Source organism: Amblyomma maculatum, chromosome 10, assembly GCF_055883805.1.
Source record: "Amblyomma maculatum isolate TAMU_Amacu chromosome 10, ASM5588380v1, whole genome shotgun sequence".
Classification (NCBI taxonomy): domain Eukaryota; kingdom Metazoa; phylum Arthropoda; class Arachnida; order Ixodida; family Ixodidae; genus Amblyomma; species Amblyomma maculatum.
In genome coordinates this window covers 57,181,467-57,187,931 of record NC_139353.1, presented here as the reverse complement: position 1 = coordinate 57,187,931, position 6,465 = coordinate 57,181,467, and the positions used below count along the sequence as shown (strand labels likewise).

Genomic DNA, 6,465 nt, shown 5'->3' with positions numbered 1-6,465 from the left:
CTCTGCATGTGCGCAGAGCACAGAAGAAATGTAGCGGAAACGTACTTCGCTACTCTTGTAACTGCGACTTCTGTCAGTAACATGCTCATAATTACCGATATACACCGCAGTATAACGTTCTACAGCACGTTTCTAAGGCAACACCGCATTCACTAGGAGCGCTTTTGTACCGCATTTAAGCATCGAACTCGTGGCTGAGTGAATTCCACTTCCGGCCGCGCTAGCGAGCGGACGTGCTTATCATGTGCTCCAACGGAGCGGTGTCAGCGGCCGTTTCTGGCCGCGGTAACAGGGTTTCTGCTTCATCGAATGATGAGTACCGTGTTGTTCTACCTAGTCTGCCTTCAGGGCGTTAGGTTTTGAATACCGTGTTTATGCATGCTGATGTGAGAGCCCGGCTCTACCGTGTGGAAGATTTCAGAGATACGCTGGCCCGTTTGAAACTGCTCCCCGAGGTTTCGGCCTTGGGGGCGTATCAAATGAATCACGTTTGGGCAGTCACGTTCAAGTGTGCTGAAGGTGCAAAGAGGTTGCTCGAGAATGCCGAAGTACAAGTGAAGGGTCATCGCTGCGTACTCATTGACCCGTCGAATCAAGACATCCGGTTGAAGTTGCACTGGTTGCTTCCCACCGTACCTGATGACGACGTACGGGCAGCTTTACGCGCATACGGAAGAACGACTGAAGTGGTGAAGGAAGGCTGGAGGGTCAACGGTGTTTCGGACAAGGGTTCGACGACACGAACCGTGACGCTGAAACTCAAGGCGGGGGTGACGCCGGAGGACATACCACATCAGCTGAGAATTGCTGGTGAGCTGGCCCTTGTGGTAGTGCCGGGTAGGGCACCACTCTGCCTGCGCTGCCAGAGCACCGGTCATATTCGTCGAGACTGCAAGGTACCGCGCTGCGTGCTGTGTCGTCTTTTTGGCCACGACGAGACGGAGTGCGTGCGCACCTACGCCAGCGTCGCAGGGCCCATGGGGAGTGACGATAACTCGGACCTCCTAATGGACGAGGCTGATGCTGAAGCAACAGCAAGGGTAGAGGCTAGTATTGCTAAGGACGAAAAGGCGCCTGCCGAGCATGCATTAGGGAACCCAGTCGCGGAAGAAACGCGAAACCTTGAAGAAGACGCACTTGCGTGAACAGAGGAGCCGAGTACGCCAGCCGTGGTGCAAGAAAAAAACACCGTGCTGTCGGTGAAAAGCGTGAGTGAGGTGCAGGAAGTCATGGACACTTCCAAGGAAGACGCCGCCGTCTCGGCAACTAAGCGCTCGCACGAAGTCGCCGAGACAGAGGGAGCGTCTACTGGACTGAACGCCACCGGAGAACCACCTTCAAAGGCAGGTCCCATGTGTCGGCCGTCGCTACGCCTACGGCCGAACAACGCTTCCAAGCGGAGGTTGACGGCAACAACGCCGCCGGCTCTACCTCCGCCGCCACCTGCTTCGTAGATGTAAGCGCAGGCAAATGCCGTGCGCTGGATACTGCGCCTCGGGACCTCACGTCCAAGGTAAGCACCGTACTCTCGGTCTATTTTCATGCTATAATGGCGCTACCAGATAGGTCCTTGCGACTCGCCACAATCAATGTTCGAGGGCTTACAGCGAGGAGGAGACAACGGCAGTTATATAGGTTGGCAGTGAAACAAGATATAGACACCCTTGCTGTACAGGAAACTAAAATCGAAGGCGACGATGAGACCGAGAGTATGGTGCTCCCTTTCACGTCAATGTACTACGCGTGTGTTAGTCATGCTGTCGGGAGATCTGCGGGGTGTGCACTCTTTGTTCGGCAACATTTGGGGCTGGATGTCCAGGCAGTGAGGACGGACATATCGGGGCGCACGGTTGTATGCGATTTTGCTTTTGGCTCAGTAGAGTGGCGGGTGATATGTTTGTATGCTCCCAATGTGCTCGAGGAAAGACGACAGTTTTTTGAGTGTCTCAAAAATTTTATGAGTGTTGACCGAAAACTTGTACTGATGGGCGACTTCAATTGCGTGCTATCGGCGCGTGATAAAGCGAGTGTTACACCGCACAGAGACGCCAGCGCGGCAGTATTGAGCAAAATAACTGACGAATTTGGGCTCGAAGACGTGGCGGAATCCCTAGGAAACGAGCTGTGCGTTCGCTTCACACATTTTCAAGCAGCAAGTCATGCCAGACTAGATAGGGTGTACGTGTCGGCCGAACTGATTGCGCTTTGTCGTGAGTATCACGTGAAGTCTGTTTTTTTTCAGTGACCATTGCTTGGTAAGGGTTGACATTGGACACAAGGCAAAAAAGGAATCTTCACATGGGATCTGTGGAAATTGAACGCTAAAAATTTGGATGACGATGCTTTTAAAGAACAGGTGTCAGTTATGCTTGAAAAAATTGAGAACGACACAGCCACAGCGATAAGCGAGCAATGGGAAACATTCAAACGAATAACAAAAATGAAGGCATTGGAACGAGCCAGTGCCATAAAGCATGCGAAGAATAAGCATGAGGCAGATTTGCGGAAAACCTTGCAAATGCTAACATATGAAGAAAATATAGCCCCCGGCACATTCAAGGCCGACATCCGTGAACTCAAGCAAAAGCTGGAGCAGATAGATATCGAACGTTATCACGGGGCGCTTGTTCGAGCAAGAGCAGATAAAGTGATAACCGGTGAGGCCCCAACTAAAAGGACCCTGGCAATGGAACGCAAATGGGCCAACAAGAACATGATCTCTGAAATTGAGCAGGACGGAGTTATCGTAAAAGGAAAAAACGACATCGAGCACGCTTTCACACTTTTCTATACAGCCTTATTCATGCGTAGAGGGGTCGACTCAAACAGCTTCAAGGCAGAATTCCTGAATTTGATGCCCAGAATTGATAACTCAAAAGAGAGGTTAGAGCGCCCGATTACAGCCGATGAAATAGAGTTGGCAATTGACGACTTAACACGAGGGAAATCCCCGGGGCCAGATGGATTAAGCGCCGATTTTTACAAAACGTTTAAGCAGGAACTAGCGCCTATATTGGTTCGAGTTTTAGATGATGCTTACGAACGAAAGCGTCTACCGCCTTCATTCCTGTCCACTCATACAGTTCTGATCCCCAAAACAGATGATCGAGCCGCATTAAGGCAAGTAACTGCCTATCGTCCTATTAGCTTAACCAATGTTGATTATAAGATATACATGAAAGTACTCGCTAAAAGACTTCAAACGGTTATGAAGGATATAGTTGGACCACATCAGACGTGCGGTATCAGAGACCGATCAATGTTCACAAACATCCACACGGCGAGATGCGTGCTGGATTGCTGCGATGCTCTACACATGCGCGTCGCAATGCTCCACCTCGATTTGGAGCAAGCGTTCGATCGAGTGCCACATGAAATTTTGTTTACCATTTTGCAACATGTAAACGTTGGAACAGTCATCACAGAGGGTGTCAAAATGGCGTACAGTGGTTGCACGACGCGGCTAATAATCAACAAGTCGGTGGGAGCACGCATCAAGGTGCAACAATCTGTGCCCCCTCTCGCCTCTACTCTTTGATATGTACATAGAACCCCTTTACCTCAGTATCATCGGGACTTGCTATATCAAAGGCTTCAAACTACAGCAAGCCGAGGTCAAACTCCTTGCATATGCCGACGATGGTTGGTTGGTTGGTTCATAGGAAGGGAAAGGCGCAGTATCTGTCACACTTGATCTGTGGACAGCCGAACCGTGCCGTAAGGGAAGGGAGGAGGGTGGGAATGAAAGTGGAAAGAGAGAAAGAGGGGCCGTAGTGGAGGGCTACGGAGTGATTTCGACCACCTGGGGATCTTTAACGTGCGCTGACATCGCACAGCACACGGACGCCACTTCGTTTCGCCTCCATCGAAACGCAGCCGCCGAGGCCGGGATTCGATCCCGGGAACTCCGGCACAGTCGGGCGTCTTACCACTGCACCACCCCGGGCATATGCCGACGACGTTGCGGTTTTCTGCGTTGACTATGAGAGCATTTTGAAAACTGGATATTGTGAAGCGTTTCTGTGCTGCCAGCGGAAGTGCTGTTAATTGGGCTAAGTGCCCTGGATTTTGGCATGGTACTTGGTCAGAGACCCCTGGTACTTTCGCCAACATGCAATGGCTTAGTACATCCGCGAAGTACCTAGGCGCTCCGTTAGAGTTTTGCCGCGACAGTGAGCCCTACTGGCGGAATCAAGTTGGGGAAATGCGTGATAGGACGGAGAGGGTGAAAGGTTGGGACTTGTCCATGTTCGCACGCAGCACTGTGTGCAATGTGTTTTTTGTTAGTAAATTGGGGTATGTGCTAAGTGTTCTCCACTGCTCGCGCGCTAATGTGCAAAAGTTTCACCGCATATTCGCTGTCTTTTTGTGGGGGTCGGTATGGGAGAGGACAAGCCGTACAAACCTCTTCCGTAGTGTTGGTAATGGAGGCCTTGGCTTGTCGCACTTATACCTGCGGCAGGTAGTTAATCGTGTCTGCTTCCTTCGAGACGTGAAGGGCCCTTTTTTACGCACTGTGTTACAGATCAGATTAAGCAAACTTCTACCCGATTTTGTTGTTTCTACCGAATCCGTAACAGCACGTGTTGTTGGTTTTCTCAAGGAGGTCGTGGCGGCCTGTAATTTCTTAAGTGCGCAATTCTCACGCGATTATTTAGCTGTAGTAAAGCGCAAAAAGTTGTACAAGGACCTTGCAGAGCCCCGCCGGGGTGGCGCAGTGGTAAGACGCCCGACTACTGTGCCGGAATTCCCGGGTTCGAACCCGACCTCGGCGGCTGCGTTTCGATGGAGGCGAAACAAAGTGGCGTCCGTGTGCTGTGCGATGTCAGCGCACGTTAAAGATCGCCAGGTGGTCGAAATTTCTCCGTAGCCCTCCACTACGGCTCCCCTTTCTCTCTTTCCACTTTCACTCCCACCTTCCTCCCTTCCCTTACGGCGCGGTTCAGGTGTCCACAGAGCAAGTGTGACAGATACTGCGCCTTTCCCTTCCTGTGAACCAAACCAACCAACCAACCTTGCAGACGTAGTTTTTCCTGTGCCAATGTATCGCACCACGTACAGTGCCAATCCCGGTAGCGACGTTTTAAAGCGAGTAAAGAGAATGCATGTGGCTCCAGGCGCAAAGTCCTTTTTCTTTAGGCTGCACACCGGAACCTTAGAGGTAAAAAACTCGATGGAGGAAAAGGGACTGTACGTTCCCTGGGGTGTGCATTGTTTTTTATGCAGAAAGCCCGAAACAATCGAGCACGTCTTCTTGGAGTATTTGGGTGGCGTGTTCTTTTGGGACATAGTGCAAAGAACACTGAAAAAAGACCTGCCACTAGACCCCCGAGGAATTCGTTTCCTAGCTGTGGAAAATGATGAAGGCGTCCCTTTCGACGCAGTAATGCTGATGGGATTGCACTGTATATGGAAAGCCTGCATGGCAGCGCGACACGCTGACATTGATGCAAGGCCGGCACGCCAGTACTTCTGCGAATCCGTTGCGGTGTTCGTGGCAACCCACAAGAATGTATGCCCTGTGCCCGAATGGGTATCGAGAATTGAGCCCCTTATGCACATGAAGAGTTTTTAGCCCCTTTACATCAGTCAAGGTTTGGCTGGAAGTTTTTGCCCATACCGACGCTATGTACATGTGTTCTTTCACTTTTGTTGTGTAGCGATGTATGTCTAAGCAGGCAATAAAAAAAACGTGGCTGAGTGGTAGCGTCTCCGTCTCACACTCCGGAGACCCTGGTTCGACTCCCACCCAGCCCATCTTGGAAGTTGCTTTTTATTTATGAAGTGCATGCCGGGATTTATCGCTCACGGCCAACGCCGCCGCCAACACCGGCTTTTCTGCGACACGAGCTCCTTAACGCTACCGCGTTAAAATGCACGGCTCTGTTACTGGCTCTGTAGCTGAGCCACCTCCGCTGCCTCGTCTGCTACTTCCTTCTATTTTCCTTCTTCCAGACAGAAGAGAAAATGGAGAAGGAAAAAAGGAAGAGGGAGAGAGACGCGCGCCGCAACAACGGCCGTCGTCTACCACTGAAACAGTGGCCCTGATTGATTTATAGGAAGGGAAAGGCGTGGTAACTGTCTCACTTGTTTTTGTGGACACCTGAACCGCGCCGTTAGGGTAGAGAGGAAGGTGGGAGTGAAAGTGGAAAGAGGAGCCGTAGTGGAAGGCAACGGAGCAATTTCGACCGCCTGGGGATCTTTAACGTGCGCTTACATCGCACAGCACATGGACGTCTCCTCGGCGGAGCCCTGTTGATGTTGATGGGGCTGTAGGAAGAAGGAAAAGAAAATGCACGGGCCTGCAACTGGCTCTGCAGTGCAAACAGAAGAGAAAATAGAGAAGAAAAAAAAGGAAGAGGGAAAGAAAGACACGCGCCGCAACAACAGCCGTCGTCCACCACCTCGGGTTCGAGCCCAGTTACTCTGGCACATTAGTCGGGCGTCTCACCACTGCACCACCCC

At 51.3% G+C, this 6,465-nt stretch overlaps 1 pseudogene; it reads left to right on the top strand.

Annotated features, from left to right (window-relative positions):
• The first annotated feature begins 223 nt into the window (after positions 1–223).
• On the top strand, positions 224–1,145 carry LOC146176564 (uncharacterized; annotated as a pseudogene).
• Positions 1,146–6,465: the final 5,320 nt, after the last annotated feature.